Here is a 23,100-nt window from a genome sequence, read left to right on the forward strand (position 1 = left end):
ACAACGGTTATCCCTGTGTATCCGTTAAAAGCGCCAGCTCTACACTTGGTTGTACAATCCCTCCTGGATACCGATGCCTCTGTCTCAGAGAGGCAGGGGATACTATTCGACCCTGTTTCTAGTCCCGAAGCCAAATTGGTCCTTCTGGCCTATACTCAACCTCAAGTCATTGAACAAGTTTGTGAGAGTATCCAAATTCCGTATAGAAACCCTGCGCTCTAAAGTGCTGGCCATGGAACCTGAAGACTACATGGTATCCCTGGACATACAGGATGCTTACCTGCACATACCTATTGCCATGTCGCATCTCAATATCTGAGGTTTGCTATTGGCAACCTACTTTATCAATTCCAGGCACTGCCTTTTGGATTGGCCACGGCAACTCGGATCTTCACCAAGGTTATGGCCGCCATCGGGGAATCAGGATCCTGCCGTATCTGGACAACTTGCTGATCCTGGCAAACTCCCAAGAGATTCTTCTCAGTCATCTGGTACTGACGGTCCAATTCCTACAAGCCCACGGATGGCTAATCAACTGGAAAAAGTCCTAGCTGGTGCCTGATCGGAGCATGGTGCACCAGGGGGCACTACTGGACACACACAACCAACGATTGTTTTTGTCTCCAGAGAAAGTCCTGAAAACTTCAGGACAGGATCAGATATTTCCTCTCTCGCCCAAGAGTGTCGATACACTCAGCGATGCAAGTACTAGTTCTCATGGTGTCGGCTTTCGACATGGTAGAGTACACTCAATTTAATTCCCTCCCTCTGCAGAAGTTAATCCTTTGCAAGTGGGATGGCCTGTCTCATCGGATCAGGTCTCAAATGATTTCCTTGACTCCGGAGGGCTACAGGACCGACAGTTGAGCAGGGGCCGTCCCTTCTGGATCTCCAACTGGGTCCTCTTGACAACGAATACCAGTCTGCGGGGTTGGGGCACGGTGTTGGTGCACCACTCTCTCCAGGGTAGGTGGACCAGGGAGGAATTTCTCCTCCCGATAAACATTCTGGAATTGCAGGCAGTGTTCAGAACAGGCCTGTTCAAGTACAATCAGACAAAGCCAGCACAGTGGCGTACATAAATCATCAAGGTGGCACTCGAAGCCGCATGGCAATGCTGGAAGAATCAAAGATCCTCAGTTGGGTGGAACGCCATCTGCCAGCAATATCGGCGGTGTTCATTCCCGGAGTCCTCAACTGGGAAGCGGAGTCTTCATCCGGAAGTCTTTCAACTCCTAGTGGACAAGTGGGGCCTACCAGATGTAGACCTGATGGCATCTCGACACAATCGCTAGGTTCCGGTCTTCGGATTAAGGACAAGGGATCCTCAAGCAGCGTTCGTGGACGCACTGGCAAATTCCATGGACCTTTCAGCTGCCTTATGTGTTCCCTCCAGTGTCACTCCTGCCCAGGGTACTGCGTAAGTTCAAGCAAAAAAGAGGAATACTACTCCTAGTCGCTCCAGCATGGCCAAGACGGCATTGGTTATCAGCCCTGCAGGGTCTCTCGATAGAGCGTCCTCTTCTACTTCCTCAATGCACAGACCTCCTCGTTCAGGGCCCTTGTGTCTATCCGGACCTGGCCAGACTGGCTTTGACGGCGTGGCTCTTGAAGCTTCACTCCTGAGGGCCAAGGGATTCTCTGAGGCGGTTATTCAAACTATACTGAAAACTCGTAATCCGGCTTCTGCACGGATTTATCATAGGGTCTGGAATTCTTTCTTCACCTAGTGTGCTGGTAAGAATTATGATGCATATACTTTCAAAACTTCCAGACTTTTGGCTTTTTTGCAACAAGGCCTGGACTTAGGTCTTCGTCTGGCCTCTCTCAAGGTTCATTTTTCTGCCTTGCCTGTGTGGTTTCAAAGAAAAATTGCGTCTCTCCCTGACGTTCATACGTTCACTCAGGGTGTTTTACGGATTCAGCCTCCCTATGTCCCTCCGGTGGCTCCATGGGATCTGTCTGTTGTTTTGAATGCTCTATAAGAGTCTCCATTTGAACCTTAAATATATTATGCTTAAGGTCATGTTTCTGCTGGCTGTTGCCTCTGCTAGGAGGGTGTCGGACTTAGGCGCTTTGTCCTGTCGTCCACTCTATCTGATTTTTCACCGTGACCAAGCTGTTCTTAGAACTCACCCTGGTTATCTACCTAAGGTGGTGTCATCTTTTCATCTTAACCAGGAGATTGTGGTTCCGGCCTTTATCTCTTCTGGTTTGTCCTCCAAAAAGCAGTATTTGGATGTGGTACGGGCTCTCCTTATTTACGTAGAGAGGACTGCCTCCCTCAGGAGGTCAGATACCCTTTTTGTACTTTTTGGTTTTCACAAACGTGGCTGTCCTGCGAATAAGCAGACCTTGGCCAGATGGATTAAAAATGTGATTGCTTCCTTTGGACGCCGGGTTCTTGTATCCCCTACAGTGCGTACCCTGCCATGAGGATCTGCTTTAGGACATCCCCAATGTTATTCCCTGTGGAATCCCAGTGTACCCCGCTGCAGAAAAGGAGATTTATGGTAGACTTACCATGGTTAAATCTCTTTCTGCGAGGCACACTGGATTCCACAGGGCGCCCACCCTGACACACTTAGCTTCTTTGGGTTTGTATGGCGTTAGCCGCTAGTCCCTTCTCCTGTCGTGAGAATGTGGTTCTATGTGACTAACATCTACCATCTCTTTTGCCTGCTACTGCATTGGACTGGTTAACAAAACTGAGCTCCGGTGCCTGGAGGCGGGCTATAGAGGAGGCGGTGCAATGCATCCTGGGAACAGTCAAAGCTTTGGCCTGTTGGTGCTTCGGATCAAGATCCAAATGTACACCTCAATGTTATTCCCTGTGGAATCCAGTGTACCTCGCAGAAAGAGAATTAACCATGGTAAGTCTACTATAAATCTTCCTTTTTCATGGCATCCGTAGGCCAAATGTTTCTTATTGAGAAACTTAAAAAGAAAAATGACGTCTATTGTGTTTATATGTCATCCTTAGGTTCAGTTATATGGTGAGGAAAAGGATTTGCTTCTGTTTGTTCACATATTTTATAATTGACATCCACCAGCACTGGTTTTGCCTATTACATTGCCCATAAATAATTTGATTTGGTACTGTACCACCCACCCAGGGCACCCCTGCAAGTGTCACGAGGGACCCCAGGGTGCCACGGCACAAAGTTTGAGAACCACTGCCCATTAAATATATGTCCATTTTTTCTTTGTACATAAAGTAGTTAAAATATTATTTTTCTGTGAAACCACAACATTTCAGGTTTGTGAAATATGTTTTAGTCACGAAGCTTTGAAATACACTGTTCATGAAAAGGTTGACAACAGTTAGTTAAAGTAGCCTATACTGTAATGTAGCCTTAACATTCCTGTGACTGTTCCCGACCTGTGATGTGCTGTATTTGTTACTTGTGAAAAGCTCATTAAAAAGCTCATCCTAATGGTTGGATATATATGAATATACAGCTGATTACATATTTATGGGTATGCAATTTTTAAGAATATGTGGTAATGCCAATATACCAAGGAAATCTAAAACTTTGTGAATACTGAAAAGCAGACTGATGTTCATCTAAATATGGATACAGCTGCTAATGTTTATTTGCACTGCTTTATTATTTAGCTAGGAAATAATTTTATAACTAAGAACTAGATAATACATGTTAACTATAATAAACCCATTATTTCCAAATTGGAAAATAAATACCAGGGATCTTTGTCACGTTCCTGGTGCTTCTAAGCACATATGTGATATTGCCTTGGTTGTACTCGACTTCCTACTCTCAAGGTATCTCTGGTAGACCCCTAAATTCCGTATAGTAGACCACCCTACTGCCCACTTACCCAGTGAAGTGGATGGACTTTTGGCCCCTCCTCTGCTGTTCAGTGGCATCAGTTCTAGTGGTATTGTTATACAAACCCCACTGCTCCCCACAACCCACTTGAATATCCCTCTAGAACAGTGGTCTCCAACCTTAATTGGGGTGTGAGCTACTTTCGGAAAATAAAACCTCTGAAGGAGCTACCATCTCCCCCCAATTCACGTGCATTCCTGCAAAAGTGGGTGTGGCCTCACAACTACAAGTAATGCCCCTCAGCAGTGCCAGATACACAAACAATGCCCCACAGCAGTGCCAGATACACAAATAATGCCCCCTTGCAGTGTCCGATACGGGGCCCCACACAGTGCTAACCCTTGCTAGCTTCTTCTACTGCCGCCGGTGCTGCTCCTCCTGTATGAGGGACGGAAGGGGAGGAGAGCGCAGCGCGAGCCTCTCCTGTGAAGTCCGGAGAGCGGCTACGATGAGGGTGAGAGAGTCTCCGGCAGTGGTGGGCATTTAAAATATGGTGCCGGTAAGTGAGCCAATCAAAACTCGTGGTCCGGCAGCCAATCAGTTGCCGCCGCTGCCGGTCCACAAGCTCTGATTGGCTGACGGCCGGCACCATATTAAAAATGAAGGGAGGAGTGCCAGTGACTGCCCAAGACTGTGCGCTCTGTGAGCTACCGAAAATACTACGCGAGCTACAAGTAGCTCGCGAGCTATGGGTTGGTGATCACTGCTCTAGAATCTCCTGGATGAATGAAACAGCAGTCTATAGAATGGTCTTCTCTAGAGGGAGAGGCAGTGGATGACAGGGAGAAGGTGATGGGGAGAGGCAGTAAGTGAAAGGGAGAAGGTGATGGCGAGAGGCAGTGGGTGATGACAGGCAGAGAGTGATAGGCAGTGGGTAACGGAGAGGCTTTTGGTGATGTCAGGTAGAAGGAGACGGGAAGAGGTAGTGAGTGACATACAGTGGGCACTGGGTTGGATGTAAAGGGTGCAGTGAGATGGTGGTGCGGGGCCATTAGGCTGCAGAAGGGGGTACACTTGCTGAATTAGGAGGGGCACTGTAACACCCCTTTTCCATCTGTAGCACGGGTCGCAGCCGGGAGCCTGACACGGCTGCGACCCGTGCTACAGCCCCCTTTCCCACAACGCTCACCAACCCGGCATATTGCCGGGTTGGTGATGCTGCTGCTGACGCGGCAGGGGCGGCGCTGGGAGATCACATGATCTCCCAGCGCCGCCCTTCCATACACTGTGAACGGGAGCTGTGTCACGGCTCCTGTTCACACTACACAGCTTACGGGTACCCGGGTAGGATTCCCGGATCACTTGATCCGGGAATTTGCAGGGGGGACCTTTTCCACTAGAAAAAAACACGTGTAAATGCGCGCCCCCGTGCATTTACCCGTGTTTTAAAAGCTAGTGGAAAAGGGGTATTACTGGACTTGCTCGGTTCTTGCTGAGGGGCAGTTAGATGGGGCAGTAGGCTGGTTGGAGAAGAGAAGGGAAGAGACACTGGGCTAGCAGGGTGGGAGACACTGTGATGGGGGGATCAGTGAGATGGTGTGGGACACTGGACTGGATTGGGGCCACTCTGAGAATAGGGGGCACTGGGCAGGATAGGAAGGGGGTGGTGAAATAGGGGTGGGAGGAGTGGGAAAACAGTGGTCTGAATGAGGGGGGATTCACTGGTACTGAACTGGCTAGGGGGTTCTATGTGGGGGGAGCAGTGAGATGGGCTCAATGGGGGTACACAGGGAATTATCCTTCCCCACTGATATATCTGTACCACCACACAATAAAGGTGGCTGCTCCTCCCCCAGCTGCTGCCCTTCATTCAGGATGGAAGCTTACCCAGCATTAGCCATGGGAACAGCTTACATGTACTGAGATGGCAGGCGGAGTTTACAAGACTTAGGGCAGTGAGCGGACACCATACTAAGGAGATGGAGTTCCAGATGCTGGCAGGGAGCAGCAGGACGCAGCCGATATCACAGGAACACAGGAGCCAGATAGGAGAGCCAACCGTGCATATGTAAACTGATCCCATCTGGCTGCCGACACCAGTAATTATTTTAGCGCTGGCAGGACCATACTATCTCACCCCGTACCGAGGGGAGATTGCAGGAGGTTTCCTCTTATCACCATCCAAGGGGGTGTGGTTCATTAGGTCAACATAACTTAGGTCAACATACATTGGGTTGACCGCATTAGGTCGACATGGTCATTAGGCAGACATGGAAAAAGGTCAACATGAGTTTTTTAAACGTTTTTTGGTGTTGTTTTCTTCGAAAAGTCACGGGGAACCCCAGTTAGTGCACCGTGTCCCCTTGCATGGCTCGCTTTGCTTGCCATGCTTCGGACAAGGTGCCTTGCTCCACTACCGCTGCGCTCAGCACAGGTTACCGTTCCAAGTTGTAGTCCACGTGGATCGTGAAGTATGAAAAAGTCAAAAAATGAAAAAAAATATTGAAAAACTTATGTCGACCTTATTCCATGTCGACCTAGTGATTATGTCGACCCAATGCATCTTGACCAAACGTGATTGACCCAAAGTATGTCGACCTAACTCATGTCGACCTAATGACCGCCATCCCATCAAAGAGAGCAGCACTTGTGTGTGTGTCACTGTACACACTGTTTTGTTGCTGCAGTATTAATGACTAAAACAAAATTAAAATTCTCCTAAACGTGTGTGTGGGGGGGCTTGGTGCCCCCTCCCCTGAACCTACCACTGGTAACTATTATGACAGACAGGCAAATTTTGTTTTCTATTATGCAAAGCATTCTGTCCATTATTGTGCTTAAATTATGCAGAATAAATTTCCTCGGCTAGTAACTATAATATAGAGGAGACCCCTAATATAGTGACTGTGGGGCTAGTATTTAGACTAAGCGCAGTGACATGTGATAATTACTTTTCATTGTGCTTTAGCTTCTGCTGCTGAAAGTGAAGGAAAGAGGACATTTTTATGCATTCTTTATAGAGTGCTTGCAAATTATGCAGTGCTTTTCAGACAGTATTTCAATTACATTTGTCCCTGCCCCAATGAACTTACTGTACTTATTTCCTATCACATATTCACACACACAGTATGATTCATTTTATCAGAAGCCAATTAAACTACCAGTATGTCATTGGAGCATGTTAGAAAACTGAAGCATTTATAGGAAACTCACACAAACACATACTACATACAACACATAGGGGGTAGTTCCAAGTTGATCGCAGCAGGAATTTTGTTAGTAGTTGGGCAAAACCATGTGCACTGCAGGGGAGGCAGATATACATGTGCAGAAAGAGTTAGATTTGGGTGGGTTATTTTATTTCTGTGCAGGGTAAATACTGGCTGCTTTATTTTTACACTGCAAATTAGATTGCAGATTGAACACACCACACCCAAATCTAACTCTCTCTGCACATGTTAAATCTGCCTCCCCTGCAGTGCACATAGGGGGTCATTCCGAGTTGTTCACTCGCAAGCTGCTTTTAGCAGCTTTGCACACGCTAAGCCGCCGCCTACTGGGAGTGAATCTTAGCTTATCAAAATTGCGAACGAATGATTCGCAAAATTGCGAATAGACACTTCTTAGCAGATTCTGAGTAGCTCCACACTTACTCGGCGTCTGCGATCAGTTCAGTGCTTGTCGTTCCTGGTTTGACGTCACAAACACACCCAGCGTTCGCCCAGACACTCCTCCGTTTCTCCAGCCACTCCCGCATTTTTCCCAGAAACGGTAGCGTTTTTTCGCACACTCCCATCAAACGGCCTGTTTCCGCCCAGAAACACCCACTTCATGTCAATCACATTACGATCACCAGAACGAAGAAAAAACCTTGTAATGCCGTGAGTAAAATACCTAACTGCATAGCAAATTTACTTGGCGCAGTCGCACTGCGGACATTGCGCATGCGCATTAGCGACTAATCGCTCCGTTGCGAGAAAAAAATAACGAGCAAACAACTCGGAATGACCCCCATGGTTTTGCCCAACTGCTAACAAATTTGCTGCTGCGATCAACTCTGAATTACCCCCCAAAATACTCAATACCTAGACTTTCCTTCAGCTCCTGTCACTCGCTGCTCCTAGCATGCGAATGAACATGGGAGCCAGAGGGACTGGGGGCATGCCAGTAGCTCACAGAGCGCTTGACATGCCCCCACGGTGATGGGAAATGGGGGCATGGCTCGTGATCGCGGCACTTACACAAAGCCATACCCCCTTCTCTGTAGGCCATGCCCCCTTTTTGGTCATGCACGGCTTTGTCACACAAGGGAGTCTCGCATTGCAAATTCCAGATGTTGGGAGGTATGGAACTAGGGTCCCTATACCATTGTATTCTGCTTAACTTAAACCATCTTAATGTAGTTTAACATCTTAGGAATTATTAACCAATTTCTCTTTTATGCTTCCTTCTCTACTTTTACACTGTGTTAACATCAGCTGCTCCCAGTTCAAGTAGAAAATATTGTGTCCCATCTAAAATTGAATTAAATCTCATCTGCCGATACATGGGCAGGTATGATCAGTGTGTCTTGCTGGTGAGTGATGCATTTATGAATGCTTTGGTAATACGAGTATCTGAATGTTGAGCTGTATACCATAAGACATTTTTAATGAGAACAGCCTGAAAGGATACAGGAATTGTCATACTGACGTTTCATGCAGTTTCTATTGACCAATCCTGATCAGATGGTTATTGGGATTGATGCTTGCCTTCAAACTACTAAATTGTCTATCTAGACTTAATTTTTTAATCTTCCTATAGCTGCTCCCTTCAATTTAGCAAAATGTGCAGCGTTAGAGCTGTACGTCTTATCTGGCAAAACAGGCTTTCAGAATGCATTTTCTTATGACATCGAGTTGCTTCACATTATCTCCTTGCACATCTGCTTATTATGTTTGCAAAAGATAATTCACCTAAATACCTGAATAGATTGGCATGCTGATTCTCCCTGCTGCTATGGCCACCATGATAATAAACCTGATTAGCCAGGCTTATTGAGATATTATTAACTTTCTGGAACTCGTGCAACAACCCCTGCCAAGAGCACTCTATCATTTACTCGGTGTGTGTAATATGATGTGATGTGATATGATATGATATGATATATTATATTATGTGTATCACACTCACCCATTTTGGTGCAGACATGGGAAGACTCAGCACTAACTGATATTGGAACCAAATAATTTGAATGACATCAGTTTTCTTCAAATTACAGTGCCCAACATCCATTTCAATCTGAGGAAATTTTCTTCAGTTTTTCTGAAGTTTGTGCTGCTCCTTCCCTCCGCTAGACTAGGTGAGTGTGGGATGTCTTCTGGATCTTGCACAATAAATACAGTATTGGGACAAATAAGCTCTTTAACCAGTTTTAGCGTTGCCTATATCTTCATATAAATATATACAGGGTAAACACAAGATTTGCAAGGGGGGGGTTCCGTGTATGTACTAGCTATACATAAACCATTGCAGCTAAGCAGATCTGTGTAGTGTGCAGCCACAAATCCAATTCCTTATAGTCACACACTACACATACAGTAGATCTGCTTAACTGCAATGGTTTTATACTGATCATTACAACTAGCTTCATACAGTATTATTAGAATTACCAGGCTTCTTCCATATGTTTGACTGCAGTGTATAAGATTGCGCGTTCAAGTTCCAGGTATGACAATTCTGAGAAATATGTATTTTAAATAGAGGGCGATGAAACTGAGTACTCAGAAACACCCCATGCAATCGGCACTGATTTATTGTCAGTCACTACATCATTTAAGGGATTTCTTAGTTTTTTTTTAGCATTTTCTGTGGCTTTCCAAATTTAACAGAGCTGAATATACTGTATGAAAAATACATCTTAGTGCTTTTTTTGGACATTATTTAACCCTATACTTAAAGTTTTGTACTGGATGGAATTTAGTGTGTTACCGTATGTTACTATAAAACACCCAATGTACTTATGCGTATGCAATCAATAGGTGTTCCTGGGTGGTGATAATTGGGGTGGCTTGTATTGGTGGGCGTGTTGGTGCGTGACGGTAACGTGGGCTGCATCAAAAAGATGCAGTCGCTTTGGTATCAGCAGCCAAATACCATTGGACATTCTGAGCAATCATAGGTTTGCTCAGAAGTCTGATTGTGCACCTGATGCCCGCTCTATTGTGTGCCTTTGTGTGCACCATAGTGGATTAGGGCTGCAGCCATTTGGCGTCTCAATAGACATCTTATAGACTGCAGCATTAATATAATTTCACAGTAGTGTCTGCTAAAAAAGTAGCAGCTGCTGCTTCTTAGCATCCACTTCAGCATCAGGCCCATGATTACCTCAACATAAAGGGTCCACTTTAAAAGCATAATTGAATACTGCTGCACGTACACCTCAGCATCTGCATGGTGCTGTTGCTGACACAGAGTAGAATTGGGACATTATACCTTTACTTTGCAAATGCGTTCAAACACTGGCAAAATATTATAAAGAAGCATACAGAAACAGTTGTCTAGCTTAATTTGTCCAAATAAAATAGCGCATAGTAATTTCAAGGGAGCCCCTTAAAAAGTGGACAAATAGCTTGCCTGAAACTATCAATACTGACTTTGCCAAATAGAACACTTTTTATATGATGGACAAGTAGAACAAGTAGAATTGCATCCATAAAATGTTTTAATTTTTCCTTGATTTTTCTAATTATTTCAGACCCTCCTGATACAATTTTACAACTGGCTTGCACATTTTGGGGTCAATCAGTAATCCTTGCATATTTTTGGATAATTTCTTTAGGCCTACTCGTGGGAGGTGATTAAATGCCATTAACTTCACTAAATATTACAAAACGGATCATGTAACTCAATATGGGCGATTCACTTGTTTGTTAAAGCGCGATAATTAGTGGGCCCCCATTGTTGCAATTCATTTGTTTTGGGCACCCCTTAATTATTGCGCCCAATTAGTCAGTGCTAAGCTACATAAAGCGGCTAAACACAACTAAACTAATGTGCGCAACGGGGAAAGTTCTGTTTGGGCGCCATCTTTTCACACATCTCAGCTTGCCAACTTCGGGGGTGTGAGCTGAGAAGTGATTGCCGAGGCCAATGGGCATTTAATCGGAGCAACAATTGAATAGCTCTGATAGACTCCCATTTCTTTAGACAAAATAATAAACATTTGTATTGCCCCCAATGTGTTTATTATACTCTCCATCCCAGACAAGTGTTTGAGTGGATAAAGAGACCAATGCCCCTAATCTATATTCTTCTTCAACTTTGTGTTGGATAAAACTACAGAGTACTGTAGGCCCAGCTTAATTACCCACAGATGAATCTTTCCTGGTATAGCCTTCGTATGTTATGAGTAGGGCGCATGAGAGCTGTCAGCTCTGTATATTCTCCCTGTGCTTGCGTGGATTTCCTCCGAGTAGTCTGGTTTCCTTTCGACCTTGACAAAGGGCACTAATGCCTGAAACGCGTTGGACCTAGCGTCATTCCTCTGCGCAGAGAACGTGCTGCTTGGGAGACGGAGGACTGAGCACGGATAAGAGAGGTGATGTCAGCACAACACACTGACTGAAGCTGCTCACCAAGCCGTATGGGGGACCAATCCGTGCAGCATCGAAAGAACAGGAAACACAGCGAGGTAGGGACAGCAGGGTCAGTCATCTATTCACTGGTGCCCAGATCGGTTGTAATTGCCGGACTTTAAAAAAACGGAACCCCATTCAAACGCACTCCGGACTTATAACACACCCATTCATTGAAAGGGTCTGTAAACATTGTGACAAACAATTTTTAACTAATTCTTTTACAGATATGAATGTTAAACACATTATATAAGCGCTCATTATTATTTATATCATATTCCCACAGTTGTTCAGGAGCTGCTCATACATTTAACATTAGAAGCGCAGTATATATATATATATATATATATATATATATATATATATATATATTTGATGTTATAGTCCGGTTTCCTCCCACAGTACAAAAATATACTGGTAGGTTAGTTGTCTCACAACAAAATTAACCATAGCGTTAGTGTGTATGAGTGTTTATGTGGTAGGGAATATAGATTGTAAGCTACAGTTGGGACTGATATAAATGGCCAAATATTCTCTCCTGAAGTGCTGCAGAATCAGTGGCGTAACTAGAAATTTTTCTCCCCCAAGCCAAAAAATTCTTTGGGCTGTGCTCTCCCAGTACCACATATGCCCCCAGTGCCAGATATTCCCCCACAGTGCCAGGTGCTCACATGCCCCCAGTGCCAAATATAGCCCCCCTCTCCCATGTGTCAGGTACACATATACCCCCCCAGTGCCACATATGCCCCCAGTGCCAGATATTTCCCCAAAGTGCCAGGTACTCACATGCCCCCAGTGCCAAATACAGCCCCCTTCCCCCCCATTGTGCCAGGTACACATATACCCCCCAGTGCCACATATGCCCCCAGTGCCACATAAGCCCCCCTCCCCTGTGCCACATATGCCCCCAGTGCCACATAAGCCCCCCTCCCCCTGTGCCGCATATGCTCCCCCAGTGCCCCCCCCCGCGCTGTTTTGTGTTGGAGGGACACGGAGGGTACAGCGCGCGCCTCTCCTGTGTCCCTCCTGGGTCTCCGGCGGGTCTGTTAAAGGAAGTGCCGGTTCGTGAGCCAATCAGAGCTCATGAACGGCACTTCCTTTATTAGACCCGCCGGAGACCCAGGAGGGACACAGGAGAGGTGCGCGCTGCGCCCTCCGTGTCCCTCCTTACAGCAGCGGAGGGAAGGAGGAGACCGCAGATTGACATGCGGACGCTCGTCCGCATGTCAATCTGCGCTAAATCAGTGGCGCCCCCGCAGCCCATCGCCCCCAAGCCACCGCGAGGGCTGCGGGGGCAGTAGTTACGCCACTGTGCAGAATATATGTGCACTATATAAATAATTGGTAATAAATGATAAATAAATAACTCTGCCTGAAAATGCATCTTACTTGCATTCCTATACAAATAAGACGCACAAGCATACTATGCTTATTAAAATTATGTGTGCGTGTGTATATTCTGTGTACGACTGAATAGAAAAATGCTGTGTTACAGTGACAGTGGAAAACACTGTAGCGTAACATTTCGTATCAGATACAGCTGCAGTCACACACAGGATATACACATGCAGCATATAATTTTAATTGGGGTAGTCTGCTTGTGTCTCTTTTTTGCATAGCGATGCGAATAAGACACATTTTCGAGGCAGGCACGAGAAGAAGGAATGTTTATATGACCGCAGCAACAACAAACAATGAGGGAAGACACATCGTAGCTCCCCCATACCAGCTTTTGCTTTGTCTACACTTATGGTTTATATCTCAGACTTAACACCAATCACTGTTGTGGAGTAATCTCTTGTTCCTTTGGGCTTATCTCATTCTTCATTTCCATATTGGACTTGTTTTGCTGGATAATTCTAGATAAATTTCCCATCATTTGCAGAACTCCAAGCTCGATTCCTGACACCTCAACTCTTGCAAGTATCAATACCTTAGATATTTTACACTCCAACTTGACTGTGTATCCTAGTATGCAAATGTCATCTCCATTAGAAAGCTCTGTCCAATTACTGTAGATCATCTTGAGGGTTAAATAATTGTTTTACCATTTAATGTTGCTCCACAAGTTACCAATTAAAGATCCTCATGAGCTGAAGTGGGAAGTTGTCACATATGGAACTCTCTCCGTAGAAGATTGGGTGCAAATTAGATGTAATTGTTACAAAATATAATGTATTCCCCATAATACATAAAATATGTTTCCTAGCACATGGGTTCTTTGGACCAGTCAGTGTAAGATCCCCTTCCTCTACAGGACTGAAACTTCTTCATCTTTTTGATGACATTTACATTTCAGTGACATCACCTCCATATCTCCACTATTACTACCTTGCCTATGGTCCCCACCCCTGTCCACTCTCAGTGTTCCACTCACTTACTCCCCTATATTTCCCTAGATGCCTTATTTTAACATATCTGATATGGTTCCTCTGGATGTTTTGCTGTTGTGGTGTGTATTGTATGTTTTTTTGTATTTGAAGATTCTTATTTATTCTAATGATTCCATTGAAACATATGTTATTTCTGCTACTGTTCTGTACCCCCCTAGTTCATAATTTAACAAAATTCTTCATTAAAAAACATGTAACCTCCCCAAAGGGGAAAAAAAAACCCTGTGCATATCATAAAAGGGTCATGGCCAAACCAAGAGTGTAGCCTATGGGGATGTGTCAAAACCATAGTGGGCATTTATAGTACTCCCAAAGGTTCTCTCCAGTGCACTTCCCTAAGAACACCCTTGCAGTGCACCATGGTAAGCACACTAAACCTCCCAACATTTAGGGCAGGTCCTGGCTATTAGGACAACAGACCAGCCTGCTCATATTGGAACAGTAGATACAGTGCTAATGCTTGTTACAGTTAGTATGGTGTTTTTGTTTAGTTTGGTTACATAAAAAGAAAATATTGAAATATCTGACCATAATGAGCAGAATTACAACTTCTTCTATCCTACCTCATTTTTCTGCCCACAAACAGACTTGTATTTTTCTCGCAGATGGTAGAAACAAAGCATCTCCTTCCTTATACGGACAGTGGGATGCACTTTGTACTGTAAAGTGCATTTCTCTATCGTCCTAGTGGATGCTGGGGTTCCTGAAAGGACCATGGGGAATAGCGGCTCCGCAGGAGACAGGGCACAAAAGTAAAGCTTTCCGATCAGGTGGTGTGCACTGGCTCCTCCCCCTATGACCCTCCTCCAAGCCAGTTAGATTTTTGTGCCCGGCCGAGAAGGGTGCAATCTAGGTGGCTCTCCTAAAGAGCTGCTTAGAAAAGTTTAGCTTAGGTTTTTTATTTTACAGTGAGTCCTGCTGGCAACAGGATCACTGCAACGAGGGACTTAGGGGAGAAGAAGTGAACTCACCTGCGTGCAGGATGGATTGGCTTCTTGGCTACTGGACATCAGCTCCAGAGGGACGATCACAGGTACAGCCTGGATGGTCACCGGAGCCTTGCCGCCGGCCCCCTTGCAGATGCTGAAATAAGAAGAGGTCCAGAATCGGCGGCAGAAGACTCCTCAGTCTTCTAAAGGTAGCGCACAGCACTGCAGCTGTGCGCCATTTTCCTCTCAGCACACTTCACACGGCAGTCACTGAGGGTGCAGGGCGCTGGGAGGGGGGCGCCCTGGGAGGCAAATGAAAACCTATTTTGGCTAAAAATACCTCACATATAGCCTCCGGAGGCTATATGGAGATATTTAACCCCTGCCAGAATCCGTTAAGAGCGGGAGACGAGGCCGCCGAAAAAGGGGCGGGGCCTATCTCCTCAGCACACAGCGCCATTTTCCCTCACAGAAAGGCTGGAGGGAAGGCTCCCAGGCTCTCCCCTGCACTGCACTACAGAAACAGGGTTAAAACAGAGAGAGGGGGCACTAATTTGGCGTTAGAAATATATAAAAAAGATGCTATAAGGGAAAACACTTATATAAGGTTGTCCCTATATAATTATAGCGTTTTTGGTGTGTGCTGGCAAACTCTCCCTCTGTCTCTCCAAAGGGCTAGTGGGTCCTGTCCTCTATCAGAGCATTCCCTGTGTGTGTGCTGTGTGTCGGTACGTGTGTGTCGAAATGTAGGAGGACGATGTTGGTGAGGAGGCGGAGCAATTGCCTGTAATGGTGATGTCACTCTCTAGGGAGTCGACACCGGAATGGATGGCTTATTTAGGGAATTACGTGATAATGTCAACACGCTGCAAGGTCGGTTGACGACATGAGACGGCCGACAAACAATTAGTACCGGTCCAGACGTCTCAAAAACACCGTCAGGGGTTTTAAAACGCCCGTTTACTTTAGTCGGTCGACACAGACACAGACAGGGACACTGAATCCAGTGTCGACGGTGAATAAACAAACGTATTCCTTATTAGGGCCACACGTTAAAGGCAATGAAGGAGGTGTTACATATTTCTGATACTACAAGTACCACAAAAGAGGGTATTATGTGGGATGTGAAAAAACTACCATAGTTTTTCCTGAATCAGATAAATTAAATAAAGTGTGTGATGATGCGTGGGTTCCCCCCGATAGAAAATTATGGGCGGTATACCCTTTCCCGCCAGAAGTTAGGGCGCGTTGGGAAACACCCCTTAGGGTGGATAAGGCGCTCACACGCTTATCAAAACAAGTGGCGGTACCGTCTATAGATAGGGCCGTCCTCAAGGACCAGCTGACAGGAGGCTGGAAAATATCATAAAAAGTATATACACACATACTGGTGTTATACTGCGACCAGCGATCGCCTCAGCCTGGATGTGCAGAGCTGGGGTGGCTTGGTCGGATTCCCTGACTAAAAATATTGATACCCTTGACAGGGACAGTATTTTATTGACTATAGAGCATTTAAAGGATGCATTTCTATATATGCGAGATGCACAGAGGGATATTTGCACTCTGGCATCAAGAGTAAATGCGATGTCCATAACTGCCAGAAGATGTTATGGACACGACAGTGGTCAGGTGATGCAGATTCCAAACGGCACAAAGGTGTATTGCCGTATAAAGGAAGAGGAGTTATTTGGGGTCGGTCCATCGGACCTGGTGGCCACGGCAACTGCTGGAAAATCCACCGTTTTTACCCTAAGTCACATCTCTGCAGAAAAAGACACCGTCTTTTCAGCCTCAGTCCTTTCGTCCCTATAAGATCATATCTGCCCAGGGATAGAGGAAAGGGAAGAAGACTGCAGCAGGCAGCCCATTCCCAGGAACAGAAGCGTTCCACCGCTTCTGACAAGTTCTCAGCATGGCGCTGAGACCGTACAGGACCCCTGGATCCTACAAGTAGTATCCCAGGGGTACAGATTGGAATGTCGAGACGTTTCCCCTTCGCAGGCTCCTGAAGTCTGCTTTACCAAGGTCTCCCTCCGACAAGGAGGCAGTATGGGAAAAAATTCACAAGCTGTATTCCCAGCAGGTGATAATTAAATTACCCCTCCTACTACAAGAAAAGGGGTATTATTCCACACTATATTGTGGTACTGAAGCCAGAAGGCTAGGTGAGACTTATTCTAAATCTAAAAAAAAAAAAAAATTTTTTTGAACACTTACAAAGGTTCAAATCAAGATGGAGTCACTCAGAGCAGTGATAACGAACAGGAAGAAGGGGACTATATAGTGTCCCGGGACATCAGGGATGCTTACCTCTATGTCCCAAATTTGCCCTTCTCACTAAGGGTACCTCAGGTTCGTGGTGCAGAACTGTCACTATCAGTTTCAGACGCTGCCGTTTGGATTGTCCACGGCACCCCGGGTCTTTACTAAGGTAATGGCCGAAATGATGATTCTTCTTCGAAGAAAAGGCGTCTTAATTATCCCTTACTTGGACGATCTCCTGATAAGGGCATAGTCCAGGGAACAGTTGGAGGTAGGAGTAGCACTATCTCGGATACTGCTACAACAGCACGGGTGGATTCTAAATATTCCAAAATCGCAGCTGATCCCGACGACACGTCTGCTGTGCCTAGGGATGATTCTGGACACAGTCCAGAAAAAGGTGTTTCTCCCGAAAGAGAAAGCCAGGGAGTTATCCGAGCTAGTCAGGAACCTCCTAAAAACAGTGCATCATTGCACAAGGGTCCTGGTAGAAAATGGTGGCTTCCTACGAAGCAATTCCATTCGGCAGATTTCACGCAAGAACTTTTCAGTGGGATCTGCTGGACAAATGGTCCGGATCGCATCTTCAGATGCATCAGCGGATAACCCTATATCCAAGGACAAGGGTGTCTCTCCTGTGGTGGTATAGAGTGCTCATCTTCTAGAGGGCCGCAGATTCGGCATTCAGGATTGGATGCTGGTGACCACGGAGCCCAGCCCGAGAGGCTGGGGAGCAGTCACACAAGGAAAAAATTTCCAGGGAGTGTGATCAAGTCTGGAGACTTTTCTCCACATAAATATACTGGAGCTAAGGGTAAATTTATAATGCTCTAAGCTTAGCAAGACCTCTGCTTCAAGGTCAGCCGGTATTGATCCAGTGGGAAAAACATCACGGCAGTCGCCCACGTAAACAGACAGGGCGACACAAGAAGCAGGAGGGCAATGGCAAAAACTGCAAGGACTTTTCGCTGGGCGGAAAATCATGTGATAGCACTGTCAGCAGTGTTTCATCCCGGGAATGGAAACTGGGAAGCAGACTTCCTCAGCAGGCACGACCTCCACCCGGGAGAGTGGAAACTTCATCGGGAAGTTTTTTCCACATGATTGTAAACCGTTGGGAAATACCAAAGGTGGACATGATGGCGTCCCGTCTGAACAAAAAACGGGACAGGTATTGCGCCAGGTCAAGAGACCCTCAGGCAATAGCTGTGGACGTTCTGGTAACACCGTGGGTGTACCAGTCGGTGTATGTGTTCCCTCCTCTGCTTCTCATACCTAAGGTGCTGAGAATTATAAGACGTAGAGGAGTAAGAACTATACTCATGGCTCCGGATTGGCCAAGAAGGACTTGGTACCCGGAACTTCAAGAGATGTTTACAGAGGTCTTATGGCCTCTGCCGCTAAGAAGGGACTTGCTTCAGCAAGTACCATGTCTGTTCCAAGACTTACCGCAGCTGCGTTTGTTGGCATGGCGGTGGAACGCCGGATCCTAAGGGAAAAAGACATTCCGGAAGAGGTCATTCCTACCCTGGTCAAAGCCAGAAAGGAGGTGACCGCACAACATTATCACCACATGTGGCGAAAATATGTTGCGTGGTGTGAGGCCAGGAAGGCCCCACAAAGAAATTTCAACTCGGTCGATTCCTGCATTTCCTGCAAACAGGAGTGTCTATGGGCCTCAAATTGGGGTCCATTAAGGTTCAAATTTCGGCCCTGTCAATTTTCTTCCAGAAAGAATTGGCTTCAGTTCCTGAAGTCCAGAACTTTGTCAAGGGAGTATTGCATATACAACCCTCTTTTGTGCCTCCAGTGGCACTGTGGGATCTCAACGTAGTTCTGGGATTCTTCAAATCACATTGGTTTAAAACCAGTCAAATCTGTGGATTTGAAGCATCTCACATGAAAAGTGACCATGTTCTTGGCCCTGGCCTGGACCAGGCGAGTGTCAAATTGGTGTTTTTTTTTTTTTCTCTCAAAAAAGCCCATATTTGTTTGTCCATTCGGACAGGGCAGAGCTGCGGACTCGTCCCCAGTTCTCTCCCTAAGGTGGTGTCAGTGTTTCACCTGAACCAGCTTATTGTGGTGCCTTGCACCTACTAGGGACTTGGAGGACTCCAAGTTGCTAGATGTTGTCAGGGCCCTGAAAATATAGGTTCCAGGACGGCTGGAGTCAGGAAAACTGACTTGCTGTTATCCTGTATGCACCCAACAAACTGGGTGCTCTTGCTTTTAAGCAGACTATTGCTAGTTGGATGTGTAATACAATTCAGCTTGCACATTCTGTGGCAGGCCTGCCACAGCCAAAATATGTAAATGCCCATTCCACAAGGAAGGTGGGCTCATCTTGGGCGGCTGCCCGAGGGGTCTCGGCTTTACAACTTTGCCGAGCGGTTATTTAGTCAGGGGCAAACACGTTTGTAAAATCCTACAAATTTGATACCCTGGCTAAGGAGGACCTGGAGTTCTCTCATTCGGTGCTGCAGAGTCATCCGCACTCTCCCGCCCGTTTGGGAGCTTTGGTATAATCCCCATGGTCCTTTCAGGAACCCCAGCATCCACTAGGACGATAGAGAAAATAAGAATTTACTTACCGATAATTCTATTTCTCGGAGTCCGTAGTGGATGCTGGGCGCCCATCCCAAGTGCGGATTATCTGCAATACTTGTACATAGTTACAAAAATCGGGTTATTATTGTTGTGAGCCATCTTTTCAGAGGCTCCGCTGTTATCATACTGTTAACTGGGTTTAGATCACAAGTTGTACGGTGTGATTGGTGTGGCTGGTATGAGTCTTACCCGGGATTCAAAATTCCTCCCTTATTGTGTACGCTCGTCCGGGCACAGTACCTAACTGGCTTGGAGGAGGGTCATAGGGGGAGGAGCCAGTGCACACCACCTGATCGGAAAGCTTTACTTTTGTGCCCTGTCTCCTGCGGAGCCGCTATTCCCCATGGTCCTTTCAGGAACCCCAGCATCCACTACGGACTCCGAGAAATAGAATTATCGGTAAGTAAATTCTTATTTTCAAGACAAATTTTTGTAAAAAACAGTGTAAAACACAAAACTAATGCAGATAATAAAGACAGTCGCAATATTCCCTCACTTTCATGAGTAATAGAAGACATATATTTTGAAAATAAAAACAGACTTAAAAGTTTAACTTAATGAATTACGTTGTACTAAAAGTTTGCAACTGAGACAAAATACACAATGACAAGACAATAGAAATGTTTTGGTAGGACTAAAAGTGTTAATGCAAGAAAGCCCACCACTAACCATGAGTTAAAGCAGTTCTGCAAGGAACAGTGGGCCAAAAAAATGTGCAGAGCGATTAACAATTAATGTAAAAATTTGAATGAAGTAATTATCTTATTCTCATAATCAACATAATTAAAAAAAGTAGCAAGATTCTGTCTATAGAGAGCAATGATTGCTTTGTAACATAACTTGCAGTTTGAGGGCGTCACATCAGTTACACAATTCTAGAGGTTTACTAGCTTTTGTAACAAAGAAATGTAATGTTGGATAATTTTTTTATCAATATATAAATTAAAAAGTAATTATGTATAATATAATAAGAATTTTAATTATATGATATAATAATACAGCCATTTATTAACCGAAAATAAATGTTTAATTGTCTTATCACTGGTCTGAATGTTCACCATTGCAATTTTCTAATATTTTCTATTATATATTTTCTAAATATATTCTAATATTTATTAGGCCTACGAAACAATGATACAAGTATAAGAAACATCAGTTTTGACTAACTGATAATTATTTGCACTTATTGTGTTTATTCCGGTTGCTACATAACTATAACACTTTCACACTAGCTTTACAGATAACAGTGAATAGATTGCTGAGTAAATCAAGACAATTTGAGCCTTCCAGTTCTATACCATTGCTTATTTACATTATCATTTCTCAGACTAATTTGGCCAATTAGCTACACTCCATGTAGAAACTCACATTCATAATAATCAAATATATATATATATTTTTTTTCCCAAGATTGCTTATTTTCTTCTTATGCTCCCTATTGCCCTTGTTGAGAAAGATGTCCTTTTTCTTAAACCGTGTTTCACTAGATTTCTATGGGCATGTAAACGACCAAGAGTCCCCTACGCTAGGTTGCAGCTATTACGTGAAGAGGGAGGTATGGGAATCCCGGATCCTGTCCTATTTAGTAGAGCAGCAATGTACCGGTATATCACAGACTGGCTTTGGGGCAGATCAGTATTTACGAACTTGCCACTTGAACTGGTCGTATTCCATCCTTTCTCCCCTGCTGCACTCTTACACACCCCAAACTCCCGTCTCCCATCTGAGATAAAACATAATATTTTATTTTGGCATACATATCGAGCATGGCAGGCCACTCACACTAAAGCCCAGAGAAAACCTGACACCTCTCTTCACACTACATTTTGGGGTAACCCATGTTTCCTTCCTGGCCTTGATAACGCACATTTTTTGAGTTGGGGAGAAAAGGGGATCACAGCTATTAGAGACATATACGACCCAGGAGGCAACGCAGTGCTTTCTTTCTCTGATATCCAGATAAAAAATTCCCGGTGGGAAATACCGAATTTTATGTACTTGCAGGCTAGACACTTTACTCAATCCCAGTCTCACCCAATGATTTCTGAGGCTACCACAGACCCGCTGCGCACCTTAATGGTGCTTACTAGAGATTGTCCTTACCATCTTAGTTACTTCAGAAACACCTTTAGGGTCTCATATAGAGACCGGCTCTGGGATTCCACGTTGTCTTCATGGTCCAGAGATATCCCCAATATGGGATCGTGCGCTGAATTGTTAGATAACATTTTACCCACTTTTAGGGTCTTATACTTTGCCTCTTTGCAAGAGGTTCACTTGAAGACGCTCCAAAGGGCATATATAGCACCTAATCAGAGGGCACACATGGTCCCAGCGACACTGGCTGTTGCATCAAATGTACTGCGCAGAGTGCCACCTTGTACCACAATATGTGGTCTTGCCGGAAAATATCTAAGTTTTGGTACAAGGTGGTCGCTTATCTCAACACAGTATTTAACTTACGGTTAATAAAACGCCCGAAGGCTTGTTTGCTACTTGATTTTAGGGAGTGGTCTCTTGGGCCTGAAGATAGAGATATTGTTCAGGTACTCTCTGTTATCCTGACAATTGCCAAGAAAGAAATTCTTAATAATTGGATCAAACCGTCTACCCATTCTTTGATGGCTGTGAAACACATGACCCTCCGGATTATTTATTTTGAGAGGCGTGCTACTCTTCCTGATATTGAATTGGGGGTCAGGCGGTTTGCCAAGAAGTGGGAGAAGTATATTGATACTCTAGACCCGGATGTACAGTCGTTCATCTATAAACTTTTTGAGACCACAATGTGGTATCTATATAGACAAATCGATAGGGCCTCTTGACAACCTAGGCCCATGTACTGTTCCTTTGGGACCTCCTGCTGTTTTCTTAGGAAATGCAATTATATTAATTTTAATACCCCATGCTGTATGTTTAGTCTGATGCCATATGGGTACTGAACCTTCTCTTTGGTTAGAATGGCTAACCATGCCTGAATTACTTCTTTAATATCTTTACTTAAGACTCCTTTGGCCGCTACTCATTCATGATATGATTATACTTGTATTGTTTTCCCCATTTGTTCCCCTTCCCCTGTCTGTCTTCTTTACTGACCTCTCAGGTATACTGATGTCCTGTGAAACCTCAGGTAGAATTGTATGCTTAGCCTTAGGTATATGGTGATTTCTTATGCTGAGTAGCACGTCGGTAATGTCTTCATAATTTCCTAGACCTCATGTAGGTTAAGATTGTTTATCCTTTACCTCTTACTCAAGCCTACAATTCCCGACTATGTATCTGTGATTACACTGATGTGGCTTAAAAGCACTTTACGATGGATTATTGTAACTATACCGGTTTCTCTCCGGTTTTTGGTATGTCTGTATCATGAAGGTCTTCCCTGTTCTTGTATTTCTATAAAAAATCTAATATAAATTGTTGAATTAAAAAAAAAAAGGGGGGGGGGGGCTGTAATGTGTGTAAGTGGCACCACTGCGTGGCGTTATTTGAATAATGG

At 44.9% G+C, this 23,100-nt stretch overlaps 1 protein-coding gene across 7 annotated transcripts in view; it reads left to right on the forward strand.

Moving 5' to 3' along the window:
- Nucleotides 1-23,100, forward strand: part of LRRC3B (leucine rich repeat containing 3B) — a 495,918-nt gene that overhangs the window by 156,548 nt on the left and 316,270 nt on the right. Inside the window, exon 2 of one of the 7 annotated variants that reach the window (XM_063922246.1) lies at nucleotides 9,052-9,132. The exons of the other annotated variants lie outside the window; for them this stretch is intronic. The gene's annotated coding sequence lies outside the window, so the exon portion shown is untranslated. The remainder of the gene's footprint in view (nucleotides 1-9,051; nucleotides 9,133-23,100) is intronic. 7 annotated transcript variants of the gene reach the window in all.

The sequence above is a fragment of the Pseudophryne corroboree genome, chromosome 5 (genome assembly GCF_028390025.1).
Source record: "Pseudophryne corroboree isolate aPseCor3 chromosome 5, aPseCor3.hap2, whole genome shotgun sequence".
Taxonomy (NCBI): domain Eukaryota; kingdom Metazoa; phylum Chordata; class Amphibia; order Anura; family Myobatrachidae; genus Pseudophryne; species Pseudophryne corroboree.